Source organism: Lepidochelys kempii, chromosome 9, assembly GCF_965140285.1.
Source record: "Lepidochelys kempii isolate rLepKem1 chromosome 9, rLepKem1.hap1, whole genome shotgun sequence".
In the NCBI taxonomy this organism is placed as follows: Eukaryota; Metazoa; Chordata; order Testudines; family Cheloniidae; genus Lepidochelys; species Lepidochelys kempii.
This window is the reverse complement of record NC_136388.1, coordinates 42079959-42102996: the sequence shown is the minus strand read 5'-3', so window position 1 is coordinate 42102996 and position 23038 is coordinate 42079959. Positions and strand designations below refer to the sequence as shown.

At 41.7% G+C, this 23038-nt stretch overlaps 1 protein-coding gene across 14 annotated transcripts in view; it reads right to left on the bottom strand.

Moving 5' to 3' along the window:
* The window catches only part of PIK3CB (phosphatidylinositol-4,5-bisphosphate 3-kinase catalytic subunit beta), a 185370-nt gene that overhangs the window by 115048 nt on the left and 47284 nt on the right, over positions 1–23038 (bottom strand). For 9 of the 14 annotated variants that reach the window (XM_073359996.2, XM_073359999.2, XM_073360010.2 and 6 more), the window contains one exon: positions 11733–11851. The exons of 3 other annotated variants lie outside the window; for them this stretch is intronic. The gene's annotated coding sequence lies outside the window, so the exon portion shown is untranslated. Of the gene's footprint in view, positions 1–767; positions 924–11732; positions 11852–13027; positions 14661–23038 lie in introns of those variants that run through there. 2 more of the 14 variants (XM_073359994.2, XM_073359998.2) reach the window with 2 other exon arrangements.

The following is a 23038-nucleotide window of genomic DNA, read 5'->3' as shown; positions in this document are numbered from 1 at the left end:
CTAGGGCTCCTAGATACTACAGTAATACAAATAATAAATATTAAATCAGTTTATTTTAAGCTGCCTCTTTCAAATAGAAAGCCACAATTTAAATATCTACAAGGGACTAGCTTAAATGATTTGTATTTGATCAACTGAGTAAAACTTTTAAATACAGAAAAGCCTTTTCTATTCTAGTTTTCGCTGAAAACTAATATGAAGTTTTAAGTAGAAGGTAATAACATGAAAAAACTAAATTTGCTCCCGTTAACTTTGTCAATTTAAAGTTCTACTTGCCCAGTATTTAACTTTGTGTGTTGTAATAACTTGTTGCAACCGTTAAACACCACATGTCAAGATGAACACCATTGCCATCAATACAGTCTTTATTTACTACTTTTTCTGTCATGTGGCAGTCAAGAGACTAAGACTCTTGCAGCACTGAAAACAGTTAGAAAAGGCCACAACAATATCTCACTGTCCCTGGCAGACTAGAGAACAATCTAACCACAGTAATATACTAGGAAACAGCAGCAGCGTAACACATAGGTCTAAGGACAAGAACACCAGGCATTGACAACATCATCTTTGTAATCATTTTTCTAAATACGTAAACATTCAATACTCTAAAAATCAATAAAGAACCATGAAAGGAAACATTTGAGAATGAAGGAGAGAAGGGTATCTGGTGACAAAGCTGGATAAGCAAGTTAGAATATGAAGTGTGGTTTGTTATACTTTATGACATTTTCAAAATAAAACATCAACAAAAAACCCTTCTTACTTACTCAAGGGAGAAATTCACATCCCTCATGCAGAGCTTGTGAATGGGATGTGTCCAAGGGAACTGATGCACACATTGGGTGATATATGGAACTGAAAACTTTTCTTCACTTAAAACTGAAAGTCAGTGTAAGAGAAGTCCCTAGCCCCAAGATCTCAGTCTATACGAGACAAATGATGGAAGAAAAAGCATTAGTATTTCCATTTTACAAACAAGAACTAAGGTACAGACAGATTAAGTGCTTAGCCCAAATTCACACTGCAAGTCTGTGGATTTTTCTTGGGTCAATTGCATTTCCTGAACAGAGTGGAAGCACTGCGGCCTTGCTACATTTTATCCATCTGCAGCTGTACAGGTCAATTTCAACTTAAATGGTTCAACAATTAAAAAAAAAAATACAAATAGCATGATTAAAAACACTGAAGTCAGTGAAGCCAGAAGATATTTTCATCTGAGTACTTTCATATACAACTGGCATTCCAAAATTATGGCAGAGCTTATAAAATTCAAAACACCTAAAACGTTGCCATGAAGAGGTTTTTCTAAATAATAAATTACTAAAAATATTGCATCTATTTCCCAGGAGTCTGTTTAAACTGGCATGAACTGACTATATGCAATAAGAGACTAGATAGCCCCTTTTAGTGAGGACTGTTGATGAAATTCGATTTTAAAAAAATAAACAGCATTTACCTTTCTGAGAAAAATGTAGACACATAATATGGCATATATTTTAAGCTTATTGCTTTAATTGTTGGGTAATGTTTAGACTGGTATGAAAAAGATGTGTATGAATTTAAGCAATCAAGATAGATTTCTTCCTTTTCTTTTTAAACTAAATATACAAGTAAGCATTTCCAGCATCAAAAATTAAGAATTGTTGGGCTTTTTATATTGTTTTGTTCAGTTAATTTTTGTAGCCTTATTTCATTTTAACATTATTCTACCACCTCCCTCATATTTTAATCTGCATTAAACAACAAAAGTTGAGGACAAGATTTTCAAATGTGAGTACCTACAGCTGAGCTTCTACTTCCATATTTATATAGTTAAATAAAAACAGTTATCACTGGGTAGTTAAACCTCCCAATGACTCCAAGTACATTTGTAGGTTCTCAAAACAAGTGATAAAAAAATCAGGCCTCTGTTACTAAAGTTACAAGCTTAATTTTAGGCACCCCAGTTTGAAAAGTCTGTCTTGAATTTAATTAGCATTACTCCTGGGGGAATTCTGTGTCACTGTGCAATGCAGAATTGTGCAGAAATTAACGCTGTGTGCGCAGAATTTCCTTTCCCCCACAGAAATGGACTAAAGTGCTGCTGGCCACCACTAGCAGCTGCCGAACCTGGAAGAGCCCAGCTCACACATAGAAGACACTGCCAGTGGCAGGTGGAGGGAGCTAGAGGGTTCCTAGCAGCTGCAGTTCCCAGCACACCCTAAGGGAAGGAGGCAGCAGCGAGCAGGAAACTCCATGCAAGGTTGGGACCAAGCATCCGGCTGTTTCTCCCTCTGGATCCCTGGGCTCTGTGGGGGAGGAAGGGAGACAGGTGTCTGGGTTGTGGGGGCCACGGATGGGCTCTGATGGGGGGAGGGTATGCACCATTGGTGTACAGAAGGATTTGGTCATGGGGTTCACGGAGAAGTTGAGGCATGTATGTGATAGCACTCCCCCACACTGACTTTAGTGACTATAGTGACTCCCCTCACTATACAGCTGACTTTTCTCACTCCACTACAGTAAAAATCAGTTTTGATTGGTCAAGAAGCAAGGGGGATTAAAAAGGGGTCAGCGACGCAGCTGCTATACATGAACTCCATCTGAACTTTCTTACCGCTGTTCTCAGAATATGTTTCCATCTCCACTGGGGCCACTAGGCACTACTGTAATACAAACAGGAATAATGCACACACTACATAGAGGATTTATTGTAGAGTGCTGTTTGAAACTTTCAAACATTCTGATTGAGTTCTGTTTAAATTTCAAAGTATTTGATAACCTCTTGATTTTATGCCAAGTATTGACAAAACATTGAAATGAAGAGATAACGATATGGATATTTAATCTGAAGGATTTGACCATTTTTATGAAGTATTTTAACCTGCAGTATTTTTTAAGAATTTAGGCAGCCCCTCAGAACAAGGGGCTTGCATTCGGGTTTGCAGTAAGAGTTTCAGTACTGCTTAAATGAAGACACTTAAATGTTCAGTATTAACTAACCTACTGCAGTCAAGAAGGGAGTATTTGCTTTCCTTAGTTATGAAAAATACCAGTTCACAGGTCTGTGATGTTGCACCCCATAATGCTTTATGGAAACATGCTTATGAAAGTAAATATGACATAACTGGAATATGTTTTATGCTAGATATGTCATGTAACATCTCTGCAAAGGTTATGATCTACTGGATATATTCATCTTATTTGTATGAATGTATCACTTTTGTATTCAAAGTTAGGAATATTGGCTATGTACTTGCTTAATTTTAAGTAGCCTCAGTGAAGCAGTTGGTCAGCTTTCTGAGAAAAGACTATTCTCAGTAAGTGCCCAATCAAGAAACACTTAAGCTAACAATGAACTTGGAGATGCCAACCCACATCTGACCCTTCCCGGGAATGCGGCCTGGCTGGTAAGGAACTCAGTCATGCACGGACATGTGACTTGCCCATGTGACTCCAAATCTCCATCTTGGAGCTGGATTTTGGATAGGAGAGAGGAGGGGGTCTCCACCCACAAGAGAAAGTCTATTTAAGCCCCTGGGAGACCCCTCCATTCTGTCTTAAACTGGCACAAAAGAACCTCTCCACCCCAAAAGGATACCTGAAAGAAACTGGAACAAAGGGCAGTAACCACAGGGGTGTCAGTGATTGCTGGACCCAGACAAAAAGGAGGCTAGTCTGTAAAAGAAACTTATTGGAATATTTCTGAGGGTGAGATTTCATCTATAATCACTTTCTTACTTATCAGACTTAGACTTCCGTGTTTTATTTTATTTTGCTTGGTAATTCACTTTGTTCTGTGTGTTATTATTTGGAACCACTTAAATCCTACTTTTTGTATTTAATAAAATCACTTTTTACTTATTAACCCAGAGTATGCATTAATACCTTGGGGGGGGGGGGTGGGAAACAGCTGTGCATCTCTCTATATCAGTGTTATAGAGGGCGAACAATTTATGCATTTACCCTGTATAATCTTTATACAGGGTAAATGGATTTATTTGGGGTTTGGATCCCACTGGGAGCTAGACAGCTCAGTGTTGGAGACAGGAACACTTCTTAAGCTGTTTTCAGTTAAGCCTGCAGCTTGTGTGGGACGTGGTTTAGACCCGGGTCTGTGATTGTAGCAGGCTAGCGTGTCTGGCACAACCAGGCAGGGTTCTGAATTCCCAAGCTGCCAAGGAAAAAACAGGCTTAGAGATAGTCCCAGCACATCTGTTGGTAGCTCCCAAGGGGTTTTCTGTCATCCAACCCGTCACAAGGTCCTTCTGGGCTTTCGATAGAAACACTTGATCTCTTCTTCCCTACTAATAGTGAATACAATTAGCAGCTCATCATTGTTTCAATGTGTGGGGTTACTTTAATTTTTATTCCTTTGTTTGGAGCTGCTGTAACACATGAGAAGTGTCTGTGGAGTATAATCAGACAAACTTTTTTTTTCCAAAGCTGGCAATATTTTAGAATAAAAATGGTCCCCACTAAAAATCATTGTGCTGAAAGTCTGTTAAAGAAGAAGCATTACAAATGGAATTCTATTTCATATGTACGAATTTTGCATTAATTCCTTTTGGAGTTTGTTATAAAAATGTAATGCATTTGAAGACCACAAGGTCCTTTCATGTTGTTATTTTTGGCCATGACCTTTCTAGGACATACTAGACTGACCTGGAAAACCAATGCATAAAGTAAAAATAACCTTTGTTCTTCTGGTTTTAACTATTCTTCCTTCATCACCACAACATGCAAGTTACATACAGATGCTAAATCACAGAATCGTAGGATTAGAAGGGACCTTGAGAGGTCTTCTAACACAGTTCCCTGCACTCAAGGCAAGACTAAGTATTATCTAGACCATCTCTGACAGGTGTTTGTCTAACCTGCTCTTAAAAATCTCCAATTACAGAGATTCCACAACCTCCCTAAGCAATTTATTCCAGTGCTTAACTACCCTAACAGAAAGTTTTCCCTAATGTCAACCTAAAAACCATCTTTGTTGCAATTTAAGCCCATTGCTTCTTGTCCCACCCTCAGAGGTTAACAAGAACAATTTTTCTCCCTCTTCCTTATAACAACCTTTTCAGTACTTGAAAATGGTTGTGTGTCCTTCCCCTCCGTACTAGTCTTCACTTCTCCAGACTAAACAAACCCAATTTTTTCAATCTTCCTTCATAGGTCGTATTTTCTAACTCTTTAATGATTTTTTTCCCTCTCCTCTGGACTTTCTTCAATTTGTTCACTTCTTTCCTGATATGTGGCGCGCATAACTGGACCCAGGCCTAATCAGCACAGAGTAGAGCAGAATTACTTCGTGTCTTGTTTACAACACACCTGCTAATGAATTCCAGAATTATGTTTGCTTTTTTTTGCAACGGTATTACATTACTGATTCATATTTAGCTTGTGATCCAGATCCCTTTCTGCAGTACTCCATTCTAGGCAGTCATTTCCCCTTTTGTACGTATGCAATTGATTGTTCCTTCCTAGGTGTAGTACTTTGCATTTGTCCTTATTTGCTTCAGACCATTTCTCCTGTTTGTCCAGACCATTTTGAATTTTAATCCTATCCTCCAAAGCACTTTCAATCCCTCGCAGCTTGGTATCATCTACAAACTTTATATCTGTACTCTCTATGCCATTATCTAAAATCACTGATGAAGATATTGAACAGAACCGGACCAAGAACTGATCCCTGCAGGACCCCACTTGATATGTCCTTCCAGCTTGACTGTGAACCACCGATAACTGTTTGGAAACCTATTACCAGAAGTAGTTATGCACACACCTTATAGTAGCCCCATCTAGGATGTATTTCCCTAGTTTGTTTATAAGAAGGTCATGCGAGACCGTATAAAATGGTTACTTACCTTCTCGTATCTGTTGTTCTTCGAGATGTGTTGTTCATGTCCATTCCAATCAGGTGTGTTCGTGTGCACATATACAGTAGCCAGAAGACTTTTCCCTAGCAGCATCTGTCAGGTCGGCCTAGATGCCCCCTGGAGTCGCACCATCATGGGGCTCAATATAGACCCCAGTTGACCCGCCACCGCTTCAGTTCCTTCTTGCTGGCTACTCCAACAGAGGGGTAGGAGGATGGGTATTGGAATGGACATGAACAACACACCTCAAAGAACAACAGTTATGAGAAGGTGAGTACCTTTTTTCTTCAAGTGCTTGTTCATGTCAATTCCAGTCAGGTGACCCACAAGACTAAATTCAGGAGGCAGGGTTGGAGTCTTCTACTGATTGGAGCACTGCTCGTCTGAAGGCTGCAGCGTCTCTGGCCTACTGGGTAATAGCATAGTGCGTGATGAAAGTATGATGTGGTCCTCCATCCACAGTGGGGACCTGCTCCAGGAATGCTGTTACTGAAGCCCGGGCCCTGGTAGAGAGCGCAGTGACTGGGGGTGTCGGAACCCCTGCTAGGATGTAGGGCTCATGAATGCAGGACATGATCCATGATTAAATGCATTGTGACAACACAGGCAGACCTTTCATTCTGTCCACCACTGCCACGAATAACTGGACCAATTTTCTAAATGGCTTCATTCTCTCAATGTAAAAGGCTAGTGCCCTGCGGACATCCAGTGAGTGAAGTCTCTGCTCCCTGCCGGTCGAGTGCAGCTTAGGGTAGAATACCAGGGAAAGATGTCCTCATCGATATGAACTGTGACACAACCTTCAGGGGGAAACCCTGTCCTTATAGAACACGTGTAAGGAGGCTTTGATGTTAGAGCCTTGAGCTCAGACACCCTCCTGGCCGAGGTTATCGCTACCATGAACGCCACCTTGTAAGACAGGTAGAGCATGGAGCATGTCACCAACGGTTCAAAGGGTGGTCCTATGAGCCTAGAGGACCAGGGTGAGGTCCAAAGTGAGGACAGGCTGACGGATATGAGGGTACAGTCTGTCGAGTCCTTTTAAAAATCGGCTGACCATAGCGTTAGCAAACATTAAGCGGCCCCCCCTGTGCCCAGATGAAAGGCCAATATGGCGGCTCAGTCTGCTCTTATTGAAGAAAACAAAAGCCCCTGCTGCTTCAGATGGAAGAGGTAGTCCAGAATGAGCAGCACTGAGGCTAGTGTTGGGAATGAAAGGCGCTGCGCCGACCACATTGAAAATCTCTTCCACTTGGCAAGGTAGGTGGCTCTAGTAGAGGGTTTCCTGCTGCCAAGGACTAGTCTAACCTGGTTTGAACAGGAACGCTCCATTGGGTTCAACCACGGAGCTTCCACACCATGAGGTGAAGCGAGACACAGTTCGGATGTTGAAGATGACCATGATCTTGCATCAGAAGGTCCTGGAAGAGTGGAAGAGTGACCAGGGCTTCCAGAGACATGACTAGATGACTAGACATGAGAGATGTGTACCAGTGCTGGCCAGGCTGGTGCTATCAATATGACCTGAGCTCATTCCCTCCGGATCTTGAGGAGTATCTTGTGAATGAGCGGTATGGGTGGAAAGGAGATGGCCTCCCCATGGAAGGAGGAACACGTCTGCTCTGGAGCCCGGGTTGTGATTCTGGAAGGAGCAGAACTGCTGGCATTTCCTGTTATGTTGCATGGTAAATAGGTCTATCTGGAGAAAGCCCCACCTCTGGAAGATTGAAAACGTGACGTCCGGGCGAAGGGACTAATCGTGGATGTGAAATGACTCGCTGGAGGTTGTCTGCCAGCTCATTCTGTACCCCGGGGAGATATGACGCTTGCAAGTGTATTGAACGTTCCACACAGAAGTCCCACAGCATGAGGGCTTCTTGGCACAGGGGAGAGGAGCCTGCGCCCCCATTCGCTGATATAGAACACTGCTATTATATTGTCCATCATAACAGATACACAATGTCTTGTTAAGTGTGCACGGAAGGTCTGGAATGCTCGGCGCACTGCTCTCTGACTTTGATGTGGAGAGCCAGGTCTGCGTGAGACCAGAGACCTTGGGTCCTGTGGTCTCCCAGATGAGCTCCCCGGCCTAAGTCTGATGTGTCCGTCGCTAGCAAGAGAGACGGCTGCGGACTAGCGAAGGAGACCCCTGAGTACACCTCCTGAGGGTCAAGCCACCACAGGAGGGAGTTAAGGACTGGAAGAGGCGGGGTCACGATCCTGTCCAAGCTGTCCCAGGCTGGGCAATACACTGACGTGAGCCACGACTGAAGAGATCAAAGCCTGAAGTCTGGCATGCTACACTACATAGGTACAGGCAGCCATATGACCGAGAAGCTTCAGGCAGTTCCTTGCTGTGGGGGTGGGAAACTGCCTGATGCCTCAAATGATATCTGTTGGGGCCTTAAATCTTGCTTCTGGCAGGAATGGCCCTGGCTTGGGTTGAGTCCAGTACTGCCCCTATAAACTCTATCCTCTGGACAGGGGACAGAGTCCATTTTGCTTCGTTTAGAAGGAGACCCAGGTTGTCAAAGGTGGCTCTGATGAATCTGACCTGAACTTCCACTTGGGTACTGGAATGGCCCTTGATCAGCCAGCCGTCAAAGTACAGAAACGCCTGTACCTGGTGCCTGCGCAGGAACACCGTGACAACTGCCATACACTTGGTGAAGACTCGAGATGCTGCTAACAGGCCAAATGGAAGGACTGTGAATTGGTAGTGGGTATTAGTCATCACAAACCTGAGGTACTTTCTGTGGGGCTGAGTAACTGCGATATGAAAATACGTGTCCTTCAAGTCGAGGGCAGCACACCAGTCTGCTGGATCCAGCGAGGGGATGATGGAGGCCAAACAGACCGTGCGCAACTTGAGTTTCTTCACGAACTTGTTGAGTTCTCGCAGGTCCAAGATGGGACTGAGGCCGCCCTTGGCTTTCAGTATTAGGAAATACTGGGAATAGAAGCGCCTGAGGAACTTCTTCCACTGCCCCTAGCAATAGGAGCGAGTGCAGCTCCTGTATAAGGAATGCTCATGAGAGGGGTCCCTGAAGAGGGATGGGGAAAGGAGGTGGAAGAGCAGAAGGGCACAGAATTGGATGGAGTATCCCCTCTCTACCATGTGGAGCACCCAGCAGTCCGAAGTAATACGGGACCATGCACAGTAGAAAGGGGATAGTCGGGGTGAAAAGGTAAGGCGGGGTGGATCCAGATCTCGCTCTTGTGCGCCATCCTTGACCACATCTTCAAAAGACCGGTTTGGCCCCTGAAGATGGCTTGGATTGTCCCGAGCTCTGGCCAAAGGATTGACACGGCCTTCTCCTGCTGTTCCGATTCCTCCTTCTGGAGCCATCTTGGCGGTTCTGATGACCAAACCATTGAGGAGGCTGCGAATAGAAGTGTCTCTGCTGCATTGAGGGCATATAGAGGCCCAGGGATCTGAGGGTGGCTCTGGAGTCTTTAAGGCTATTTATCCTTGTGTCAGTTTTTTCTGAGAAGAGAGTCTCACCCTCAAAAGGCAGGTCCTGAATGGTTTGCTGTACCTCGTAGGGGACACCATAAACCTGGAGCCACGAGCCCTTTTCCCGACCACGATGGGGTGTGCAAACACGGAACACCAGGCAATGCCAAGATAGCCGTGAGGTGGACTTTAAGAGAGCCGAATGCCAGATGTGGCTCTTTCAAGTGCACTAGGTAGTCCAGGATGCACGGGATTGAAGCCTGGAGTGAGAACACCTGCCGTTGAACACACCAAATGGAAAACCTTTTCCACTTTGCTTCGTACATAATACTGGTAGAAGGTTTGCGGCTTTCCAGGAGCACCTGTCTCACCAAGTCTGAACAGGCAAGCTCAGCCTGGTTCAACCACGGATCCTCCAGACCATGAGATGGAGAGACTGAAGGTCCGGGTGAAGGAGACGACAGTGATTCTGTGAGATGAGGTTGGGGGCGAGAGGTAGACGCAGCAGGGCCCGGATTGACAGAACCAAGATAGTGGGGTACCAGCCCTGGTGAGGCCAAGCTGGGGCCACCAGTATGACATCCGCCTTGTCCCTGAGGACCTTGAGAAGCACCTTGTGGACCAGAGGAAATGGCAGGAAGGCGTATAGTAACTGACCGGACTACGGAATCGGGAAGGCGTCTGCAATCGACCCCGGACTGTGACACCGGAAGGAGCAGAAGGTTGGGCACTTCCTGTTGGTCCGCTTGGGGAACAGATCGATTCAGAGAAACCCCCATCTGCGGAAAATGGAGTGGATAATGTCTGGACGAATTGACCATTTGCGTATAAGGAAGCGTCTGCTCAAGCGGTCTGCCATTTCTGAACACCCAGCAGGTAGAAGGGCTTCCTGACAGAGAGAAGACAACCAGGCTCCACCTTGTTTGTTTAAATAAAACATGGCCGTGGTGTTGTCCGTCAACACTGCTACACAATGGCCCTGCAAGTGGGACAGGAACGCTTGGCATGCGAGGCAGATAGCCCTGAGTTCTTTGATATTGATATGCAGGGCCAGTTCCTCTACCTGCCATAGACCCTGAGTCATCAGGCTTATGAGATGCGCCCCCCAGCCCAGCACAGACGCATCCATTACCAGGGTCAGAGTGGGCTGGGGAGGGTGGAATGGGAATCCGGCGCCCATCATGTGGGGATCCAGCCACCAACACAGGGAATCGAGGGTATGCCTCTGGACGGTGAGCACCATGTCCAGACTGTCGCGGCCTGGGCGATATACGGACACCAGCAACACCTGTAGGGGCCTGAGCCTCAACCTGGCATGCTGCACCATGTAAGTGCAGGCTGCCATGTGACCCAGCAGCTTGAGACACTGCCTCGCTGTGGTAGTGGGAAAACTGCAGAGACCGGCCATTATGTGTGCAAGGGTTAGACGTCGGGCCTCTGGGAGGAATGCTCTCACTTGGTTCACATCCAGGACAGCCCCAATAAACTCTATACTTGTTGACATTGAGAATGATGCCCAAGCGGTCAAACTTGTCTCTGACTGGAATTGATATGAGCAAGCACTTGAAGAAGAAATATCGTTACCAAAGCATGGAAAGCATTAATGGTCCATACATAGGTGTCAGCAATCCAAAGTGTCTCTCAAATGGAACAATACTTAATGAAATACCAAACAGGGTGGTTACAAATGACAGCTATAAATACAAATTGGGTCACTTTATCTTAGACTATGCTGGTGACTATGGCTCTGAAATATCCATATACAATCCAGAAACAGCTGGATATCAGGATGAGTTTGGGTTCTATTATATTTCTGAACCTCAGGTCAGGTTTGAAAAACAAAAAGTAAAAAAATGAATCTCTAAATGAGCCTGCAGAGGCTGGTATGTTGCCAGTTCTATAAGCAAACCACCCAGGATTTACAATTCATACTTTACTATCCAATTTTCTTTAATACTATTTTATTTCCCATGTTGCCAAGAAGTGGAACATATGTATAATTAGGGAAAACTGTGGTTTATGATGTAAGTATTACAGCTTCAAATTCAATATCAGATGCAGGCAGAGTTATTAAAATGACCAACAGGTTTTAGGCATATAGCTATCATGTCTTCTCTAGACCACTACCTGTTCATAACCATACACACAAAGAATGCCTGGGAGCTTAGACAGAAGCAGCAGCTATCTCAGTCCACAGGACAGCAATTACCAATGAGATAGCAATGTCCTCTCCAATGATCTTATAAAAAGATTTCACTGGTGCTTTTGCACTCTGACATGTAGACCATTTGACCTCTATAGTATTTTGTAGAACATCGCTCCACACTAATACACTAATGACACACTAAACTGCCATAGACAAGATTTTTTTAAAAAATCTAACAAACAAAATTAAAGACAGACTTCACAGTGATACTTACTTCAGAGATGTGCTCCTGTTTGAGTGTCACTTGACAATGAATTTATTTTTGTTAAGCATAGTTTCCTTGTAATCACTACTGTTTTCTCTGAAGACTTTGTGCGATGATCCAAAAGTGACCTTAAAAACCAAAGCCAAAATAAAAAGCTGAGTAAATCTTGACAGAATGTAATTAAACAAATTAAAATATAAACTACTTGTCATTTTACGTGCTCCATAAATTCTCAATGAAAAAATGCCACAGATTAACCAGCACATTTCTGTTCTTTTCACATACTGTACAAGAATATAAATGTCACACAGTCTAGTACAGCATTTCTCAAATGTGGCCACCATGGCTGCATGAGGCCACAAGGCCCTGCAGACACAGCCTCCTGGGTTGTGATTGGCAGGAAGGGGGCAAAGTAGCAGCCCTTTCCTCTCCCTGTTGCTCCTGGATGCACAGCCTTGGTGTTGGTTGCTGGGGCCACCAGCAGAGTTGGGTCCTGCCCTCCTCTGGAGAAACCTGGAGCACAATGCGGGAGCAGCAGGCAGCCAATGAGTTCCCACCTTCCCAGAGGCAGTGAGGCTCAGGCTTTGGGCTTCAGCCCTGGGGTGGGCTCACATTCAATTTGTGATCCACTATAAGGATCTGGAGGTTCAGGAGTACTACTGACTAGCCAGTTATTTCCAATTTTGTAGTTGTGTGTTTGATTTTTCCTTCCTAAGTGCAGTGTTTTGCCATTCTCTTTATTGATTTTCATCTTGTTGAATTCAGACCAATTCTCCAATTTATCAACAAATGCCCTTTTGAATTCTAATCTACTCCTCCAAAGTGCAAATGACCCCTCCCAGTTTGGTACCATTTGCAGATTTTATAAGCATATGTTTCATGCCATTATCCAAGTCATTGATCAAATACAGGAACCAGGACAGACCCCACGGGACCCCACTAGACAAATCCTCAGTTTGACAGCAAACCATTGATAACTACTCTTTGAGTGTGTCTTTTTAACAATCTGCCTACCCACCTTACAGTAATTTCATCTAGACCACATTTCCCTAGTTTGTTTATGAAAATGTCATGTGGGACCATGTCAAAAGCCTTACTAAAATCATGACACACTGCATCTTACTGTTTCCACAAATCCACTGGGTCAGTAACTGTCAAAGGAAATTAGATTGGTTTGACATCATTTGTTCTTGACAAATTTATGTTGGCTATTACTTAAAACTCTAATATCCTCTTGGTGCTTGCTAACTCTTAATAATTTGTTCATGTATTGTTCAGATATCGAAATTAGGCTGACTGTTCACCTTTTTCAGTGTAGGAATCATGTTTGTCTTTTCCAGTTCTCTGGGACCTCACCCCTCCTCCATGAGCTCTCAAAGATAATCACAAATGGTTCTGAGGTAGCTTCAGCTAGTTCCTTAAATACCCTAAGATTAATTTAATCAGGCCATGCTGACCTGAATACATCTAACTTATCTGAATATTCTTTAACCTGTTCTTTCCCTATTCCAGCTTGTGTTCCTTCACCCCCGTTGTTAATATTAATTGTGTTAAGCATCTGGTCACCATTAACCTTTTTAGTGAAGACTGAAGCAAAATACACATTAAACACCTCAGCTTTTTTGGTGTTATCCATTATTAGCTCTTCTTCTCCATGCTAAGTAGAGGACGTACACTTTCCTGTGTCTTTCTCTTACTGCAATATACTCTTCTTGTTGCCCTTTATGTCCCTGGCTAAGTGTAACTCATTTTGCACCTTAGCCTTTCTGATTTTGTCCCTATATGCTTGTGCTATTCTTTTACATTCATCCTTAGCAATTAGCCCACATTTCTACTTCTTGTACAATTCCATTTTGATTTTCAGATCATTAAAGAGTTCTTTATGGAGTCATATAGGTCTCTTACTATTCTGCCTGTCTTTCCTTTGTATGGGGATGGGTTGCTGCTGTGCCTTTAATATTATCACGAGAAAATGCCAGCTCTCCAAACTCTTTTTTTCCCCTTAGATTTTCTTCCCATGGGGACCTTACCTAACAGTTCTCAGAGTTTGTTGAAGTGTGGTTTTTTTATTCCATTTTCCTTATTCTGCAGCTTTCACTCCTTCCTTTCCTTAGGATCATGAAATCTATCATTTCATGATCACTTTCACCCTAATTATCATTGGGTTTCAGATTCACTACCAATTCCTCCCTGTTAGTCAGAATCAAGTCTAAAATAGCTGTCCCTCTGGTTACTTCCTCCACCTTCTGAAACAAGAAGTTGTCCCCAGTACACTCTAGAAAGTCGCTGGATATTTTGTATGTTTGCTGTACTACTTTACTAATACATGTCTGGGTAGTTAAAATCCCCCTTTACTACCAGATCTTGTGTTTTGGATATTTGTGTTCTCTTGATTTGGTGATCCACAACAGATGTCTACTATGACATCACCCCAGTTTCTCTTTCCCCTTCCCCTCCCCCCACATTTACATTTACCCAGACACTTTCAACTGGTTGGTCTCTTACCACCTTCTAGACCTCAGAACAAATGCACATATTCTTGATGTTTAATGTAACACCTTTTTTCACCCCCTGCCTGTCTTTCCTGAACAATACACCCCACTACACCAATATTCCAGTCATGAGATTTATTCCATCAAGTCATAATTTAGTTTACGTACTAATATTTCCAGTCCTTTATTCTCTATATTCCCTGTATTTGTGTACAGACATCTAAGATGGTGAACAGATTTCCCCTACTATTTTCCCTCTTGTGGTTCCTATGACTGTACTATAATTTTCCATTTCCTCCCACCCTCCCCTAGATGGATACACAAGACTGTAAAGAAGCATCACCTCCCGTAGGTGGGTGGAATGTTGTGTGATCTGGACAGAGCCTTGGCTCCAACCCCAACACACCAGGCTGCATAACTGCACCAGCATGCTAAATTAAATAAATTAAGAGAACATTTGAGGAAACACTTTTCTGAGTAGGTGACTAATCTGCATTTAACAACTTTTTTTAAAAAAAAGTGTATGATAATATGAAGCCATATAATCCTCTCCCACCATAAAACCTAAAGAGAGGGGCTCACAAAAAGATAATCTCTGCAACAATCCTTATTAGGAGACCAGAGCCATATGTACACAGAGGTCCTGTAGCTCCACCACAACTCTGGCTTTGAAGACCCTACCTCCAGCACAGCCCTCCAGACCCCTATCCTCCAGCCTGTCTAGTCATCTCCCGCCTTCCCCCTCCCCTTGACCTCCAGTGCAGACTTCAACTCTATTCAGCAACTTCTGAGGCAGTGAGAGGGGGAGAATGGGGGTAAAGGGGAAGTAATTGAGTACTCCAGTGTGAGTGGAGATAGCTATAAGCAGAGGAAGGCTAGAAGAATGTGGTATCTAATAAGCTTTTTTTTGCTCTTCTTCCGTTTCTCTCTGCCTGCCTGTCATTTTGAAGAGTGGAGAGCTTTGTGGGTGAAGCCAAGGTTATCACGATCCCAGAGAAGTAGTGAGACAAAGGCAGAGACTTCAGGTATGCTCTGTTGTAAGGACAACTGCCATCCTGATATCCAGGAGCATCCTAGGAGAGGAAAATAAGCAGGGTGGATTGATTTAAATCAAAGCAAATTAAATCACTTACTTTAATCATGATTTAAATCAATAGGAAAGAAACCTTGATTTAAATCATCAATTTTGATTGCATTGCATTTGTACTTTAGTTATTTTCCTAAAGAAAAGTTGACTCATCAGCTGGTAACCACAAAAACATGAGTTGCAACTAAATATAGCCTTTTCACTAAATTTGGTCCTTCTTTTGCTAACCAGTGAGAGAGTGCGTCTATACACATTTAAGCCATTATCTAGCTTAAACTCACATTTATATAGATGGTTAAATTTCACATTTTTTAATGTTAGAAAATGGTGAATGATGCATTTCTTATTTACTACGTGATTAATTTTTACTTGCAATTTGTGTCAAACTATTTATCTAGCAATTCAATTAAAAATGCATAGCACTATTTAATATTTTTATTAAATAAACCTACCTTAAATGTGCTTGATGCATAAGAAAAAAGTTTTATCAAAACATGTTTTGCATTTAAAGCTAACTGATTTAACAAACAAAAGAAGTATCTGTAGTTAGTACATTTAACTGATTATTTCTGGTCGCTGCATAATTAGAACTAGTAGATCTCATCCTCTCACACTTAGTTTTTATTCATAGATGGCAAGAGGAAAAAAACCTTTTCTGCATTTTCAACTCTCAATTGGTTTCTTAACTTTGAACGAACTAGTCATTGGGTTAAATTAAGTGAATAAACTACTCCTCTGCACCTGCAGAAGAGTACACTGCTGTTTAAAGCTAATTTAGCACTTCACCAAATGCTGGTTCCAGCTATTTAGCCAGACACTTCCAACACTTCAGTGATTTGATGTTCTTCAAAAATTGGCAGCAAACATGTATGGCTTAATATTATTTTTTTGTATTTAATTTAAATTATTATAATAGATTACAATACAATTAGGCTTTACCATAAGTTGTCAATTTCAAATAGGTTTTTAATTTAAATTTAAAAAGTGATTTAAAGTAAAATAATCTGATTTTTTAAATAAAAAAAAAAAATTATCCACCCTAAAGATAACTCACTATTGAAGATTTGGGATAGATGTCCTAGGCCTGAGAAAGACTGTGGAGCTATTTAAATTTAACCATAAAGAAGTTTCATGATGTATATGTCCATTTTACAAAATTAAAAGATTTTTTGAGCTCTGATAGATCAGGGTTTCTCTTAATTTGCTTTTTATTTATTCACAATTATATTTGCACCTATCATTACTAGGCACAATTACAACAGTTAGAGGAACAAACTCAATTAAAAATAAAAAGCATAATATAACCAGAGAATTCCTAAATGACCTTTATGTTCCATAAGAGCAAATGCCTTTGATATGTTTGAAGAAGTCTAGTTCACAAGTAAAGGTACGTGATTGACTATAGCTGATGACTTTCCACAATTCTTCATTCTGATTGCTCTTTTGTGAGCACACTACTACATGCATGCTCTTGTTTGAAGAAGGCAGCCAAAACTCCAAAACAACTTTCCTCTGCGTACACAAGTTAAAATTTGTAACACCAAACTGATCTGGACTACTTAGTTAACATTTTCAAGTAAGTACCAGGTGAACATACCTACTGTTCTATGTTTTTTGGAATTTCCAGATGCCTTTCCAAACAAAACAACAAAAAACAAAACACAAATAAATTCCTCTGGTCTCAAGTCTTGAAGACATGGGCATGCTATTAATTACACTACAGGACTAAATGCAAGTGCTGTTGAAGCCCAGCAGATATGTTTTTAATCACACATTACCTTTTATTGCATCAACAAGCTTTCAAACCATAAAGGCCCTTTATCAGGCTAGTGAAGAGCTTTCAAACAGGTTCTGCTGCAATCCAACAGATTGTATGAATTCACAACAAGCACTTTTGCCAGAAGAGCAAGAGCAGTAGTAGCCACACTGCAGTCCCTTCTCCCGCACATTAAGCCGTTGTGAAAGTTAAGCAAAAGATAAATCTAAGGGGGAAAAGTTAAAACTACTCCAGAGCCAAAAAGAAAAGATCTTTTAAAAAGTGTTCAAGTCTAGGAAATAATGTAATTTTTGGCAGCTAATAAATTCCATTTATTAAAGTTCAGCTCCTTAAATACTAAAGTATGCTAAAAGTTCTATCACAGCTGTAAGGAAAAGATATTAATTCCACCACAACTAAAAAGTAGACATTTATAAAATCACTATTTCAAGAATGTCTAGAAGTCCCAATCTATTTAAAATAGAAATCCACAATTTTAAGAAAGGAAAAAAAGATTTTGAACAGCCAGTCTAACAAAATGTACCTGTAAACTGAAAGTCAAGCGGTGTTGTTGTTGTTCTTTGGCCTATGTATCACCATCAGTAATAAAGATGCTACAAACGAAACAACACTAGCAAATTCTATGTTTTGACCTAAGTTATAGAAGAATCCTGCTCACACTCTGAGCTTTATCGATTCTGTAGTTCTAAAACATCGAATTTGTTGTTAAAGCAAACAAAAAGTATGACTGAACGCACATGGATCAAATCAGGTGAGTAAAAACACCCTTTTAACAGTCACTTTTCCGACCATAACCACACACTGAAAACAGGCAAGAACTGCTCTTTTTTTCCTGTAGTTCCCTATTTCACATGTTTAAAGGAAGTACTTTTATACCATGTGAACATACTTATTGCTTAATATACCTCCAAAATATCTCTTATCACTACTATTTTGCAAACTTTTTTGGAGGGGAGGGGGAAGGGAAAGAGGGTTAACTTTCTGTTGCAATCTCCTCACGTGGGGCCCAATCCAAAGCCCACGGCAGTTATCAGGAGTTTCTCTGTATTATGTCAGTGGGTTTTGGATTAGGTCCTATGCTACATCAGACTCTGACCCAGTTTACTTGCTTCATCTGTAGTTCTGCAAATATTTTACCCATTACATGCTAACTTTTTTCAAAATGAAGCTATTACTACTTTCTGTTCCCTGAAATCTCTTCCAGATAGGAAAAACTGAGTAATATAGAATAACACACCGATTTTCACTTCCTCACCACGTTTCAGTTAACATACCGTATGTTTAGTTCCCTAATTTTCTTTTTGTTGTGAGGGTTTGATGTACATAAAAACACATTAGAAGAGCCAAACTGAAAAAAATAATTTTGTGTCCAAATAATCACGTTACTATAATTATCCTTTCCTGTGAAGTTGCTAATAACTGCACTCTAGTAATCAAGTTTTCATGTAAAAAATCATCTGTAACCATAATGGTTGTTGAAATAACTTTCAAAATGTGCACTAAAGGTAGATTCAGCTATACATCAGATTAACAGCATGAAATACTTCAGAAAAATGTGAACTGCTGCTATCCTGAACTATGCTGCAGTGTAGTTTTATCTCTGACAAGTACAATTTAAATACCAAAAATCAACTATTCCGCTGCTGATACTTCAGAAGAAGCATCAATGGCTAACCCCATCATTGTTGGACATAGCTTTGGATATAAATGTGAAGTGCTATAGGTCAGCTAGTCACTGACCTTGGTAGCTGTTATTGGGAATGAAGAATTCTAACACCCACTAACAAGTGTAAAGACAGGTTTCAGAGTAACAGCCGTGTTAGTCTGTATTCGCAAAAAGAAAAGGAGGACTTGTGGCACCTTAGAGACTAACCAATTTATTAGAGCATAAGCTTTCGTGAGCTACAGCTCACTTCCTCAGATGCATATCGTGGAAACTGCAGCAGGCTTTATATATACACAGAGAATATGAAACAATACCATATTGTTTCATATTCTCTGTGTATATATAAAGCCTGCTGCAGTTTCCACGATATGCATCTGAGGAAGTGAGCTGTAGCTCACGAAAGCTTATGCTCTAATAAATTGGTTAGTCTCTAAGGTGCCACAAGTCCTCCTTTTCTTTTAAGAAGTGTAAAGTCTCCTTAGGACTACCTCCCAAATGCCAAAAAACAAAACCTTTTATGGCTGGGTGCTAAATGCATCAAGCATCAAAACCTTCAGCTTCTTTCTTCTCTTCTACTCCCCCCAGCTTTTTTCAATATCATAGAGTCTCTAGTATGTCACACCATGGTGCTGAAGAAAATAAATTATTACCTACTGTGACATTGCAGTCCATATGTTTTATGGAAATATGCTTATGAGTGTAAATATAACATAACTGGAACATTCTTTATGCAAAAGGTTTCTTGTAAGGTATCATTACAAAGCTTATCATCTACTGAGTGTGTGAGGAAAGGACTTTTTCCAGAAGTATCACTAGGCAATGCATGTTCCCCTGTCCTTCTCGTGCACACAGAGTTGAGGGTATAAGAGAGTTGTGGCCACCACCTCATTCTCCATTCCTTCGGACGGCTTACTAATACCTGAAGTTGCAGGGGAAGGAGGAGGATTGCACAACACATCTCACAGAACAACAGTTACTGCACAGACAGATAACTTTTTTCTCCTTCAAGTGTCTGTGCGCACACATATTTCCACTCACCAGCAGTTTCTTTGCAGGTGATGGGACTTCAGATTACTTGAAGGGAAACAGCAGGGCTGACTTCTGAAGTTGGCATTGTCCTGGGAAGATTCAGTGACAGCATATTGTCTAGAAAAGGTAAATACCAAGGACCACACAAATGTCCATCACCACTATGTTACTCAAGATAGCTGACCAAACGGAATGTGCTATTACTCTCAGAGGAGAAACCTTTGCTAGATTATAGCAGAGTTGGTTACAGTAAGATATCCAGTGAGATATACACTGGTTGTAACCGGTTGCCCTTTACTCCTTTCACCAAAGCCTAAAAAAGTCTAGCAGATGATCTGAGAACATTTTGTGTTGTCCAGATAGAAGGATAGAGAGCCCTCCAAACGTACATAGAAAGACGCTTCTCTTGGGTTTGCTGGAATGGGGTTTCTGAAAAAACATTGGAAGATGAATGAACTGAGTGAGGTGAAATGCAGATACAATCTTAGGCATAGACATAGGATATCACCTAAGAGAAACCTGGTCTTTGTGAAATGGCATGAAACAGGGGGTTCACAGCTAGCGATGCCTGGAGCTCCAACACCCGTCGTGCAGAAGTAACTAACTGCTACCAGAAATACAATTTTCATTTGATAGCAAAGATAAGTAAGATGTTGCTAAAGGTTCAATGGGAAACCCATTAAACTCTACAGAACCAAATGCAGGTCCCGTGAGGGTACTGGATCAGACACATGAAGGTACATATGAACAATGCTCTTTAAAAAAAAAGAAAAAAAACCTAGATACCAAGAGATGCAAAAAAGACAAAAAATCTATCTACTGGTACACATATTGCAGAAATGGAGACTAAATGCACCCTCACTGAACCGATGGAGAGGCCAGAAAATTTCAAATGAAGTGAAGTCTCTATTATATGCCTAGTTTCCATATTTCGCGGTGACAACTTGTGAGACTCAGCCCATGCTAAGAACCATTTCCATTTTGCTGCATAATTGGCTCTGTTTGTGTCCTTCCTGCTGCACACCAAAATGGCTTGGACATTCTGTGAGTACTCTTCCCTCACTGCTCAACCAGAGATCATCCACACTGTGAGGTAAAGAGACTATAGGGTAAGGTGCAGTATATCGGCTTGGTTATGATACACAAGGTCAGTACTGCCTTGTCCAGGCTGGTGCTATGAGGATTAACGTTGTTTTGTCTCTTTAGCTTCCTGATCACCCTCAGAATTAGAGGGACAGAAGGAAACGCATACATCACAAGACCTGACCAAGGGAGAAGGAAGATATCTGTCAAAGAATCTGGAGCAGAATTTCCTGCATTTGCTCTTCAGATTGGTTGCAAAGATGTCTATTACTTGAAAGAGCCGATGTGGAAGGTCTGTGTACTGATGCCTCAAGACGGTTTAGGAAGTTCCTACTGAAGAAAACTGCAATAGTATTCATCACTCTCTTTAGCAAGACATTGTTCTTTATGCACAAGTTGCCTACATGGATCATTTCTTGGCATAATTGATTAGATCTCAGATCTCTCTGCCTGTTCAGATAAAACAGTGGTGTTGTCAATAAACACCTGAACCCCCTCCTCCCCAGTTTCTGATGGTGGAAACTAACATCTCAAAAGCTCTCTGAACGATTCAAAGGGCCAGTATATTTATATGTAAGGCCCAGGAGGTTTTGCTCCAAAGTGCCTAAGCCTGAAGCTGACCCAGGTGGGCTCCCCAACCTTTGGTGGAGCCATCCATTACCAGAGTCACAGTTGGTTCTGCTGGCAGGAAGGGAATACCCTTGCGTACATTTTGAGGGCCCATCCACCAATTCAGAGACTGAAGCACTCAAGCAGGCACACAAATCAACATGTACACAAAATGCCTGTTTAGGCAATATACCATGTGGATCCAGGTCTGAAGAGGACACCTGTGGTGAAGTCTGGTATGCTAACTCACATACTTGGACGAGGCCATGTGACCTAATAGCTGCACACAAACCCAAGGACATCAGTATTGTTGTGATTGGAGGAATTTGGACAGAGAGACTATGGACTGGAATCTGTCCATTGGAAGATGAACCACACTGGCTGTACAGTTTAGATCTGTCCCTATGATATTTATTATTTGTGTTGGTTGTAACGTCTATTTGTCTATATTTAATTTTAGACCAAGATGAGAAAAAAAGGATGTCCGATGAGCAAGATGCTGTTTTGGACGTGGGAACCTGATCTTTTCCAAATTAGCCAACTGTCCAGATAAGGAAGTATTTGAATCTCTGAATGGCATAGAGGAGCTGCTATTATTGCCGTATATTTGTTGAACCTCTGGGGCAATGGATAGACTGAAAGGCAGTACTGTGTACTATTAGTACACATTGCCTGTCGTGAATCGAAAATACTTTTTTTCTCTGGCCAGGATAGATTGCCACATTAAAAGTACACATCCTGCAGACTGAGAGCATATCAATCTCCCATCTCCAAGGAAGGGATAACAGATGCTAGGGTAACCAGGAAGTAGAGGCAAGAGAAGCCCCCCTTGCTCTCTGTTGGTAAGGAACCTCCTCAACTGCTCTCAGATTCAAGAGAGACTGTACACATTGTATACTAATATAGCCTCATGAGAGAAGTCCCTGAAAAAGGATGGTGAAGGGGAAGAATATTAATTGAAAAATATATCCCTCCTTCACACTGCTAAGAACTCACCTGCCTGAAAAAATTTCTGTCCATGGAACGTAAAAGGAAGATAGATTCTCCAAATAGGGGGTGGATGTCTAAAATTTGAGATGATTTACAGTCTATATGCTGTCCTCGACTGTGATGTAAAAATGATTGTTTTGAAGCCAGTGAGAACGGCCTGCTATGGATGAGGCCGACGGGTGACACCTAGGATGGTTAGATCTCTGATTTAGAAACATCCTGAGTGTAGTAAGGGCTGTACTGAGCATGGTGTTTCCTCTTCATCACTAGGATGTAGACCTCCAGTGAGCGAAGAACTGCCCAAGAATCTTTTAACGTGCACATGGCATCATCTATCTTCTGAGAAAAAAGCTCAGTGCCCTCAAATGGCAAGTCTTCTACTGTATTTTGTAGTTCCCTGATATACCGGAGGCCTGCAACCAAAAACAATGCCTCATCAAGATGGCAATCACCACTGAACACAAAACTGTGAGTGTAGATCCAGGTTCACGTTTTAAAATTTTGTATTGCACCATTTGTTTTCACCACTCTCATTTCTCGTTAAATATTTATTCTTTCTTAAATAAATCCATTTTTGTTTTA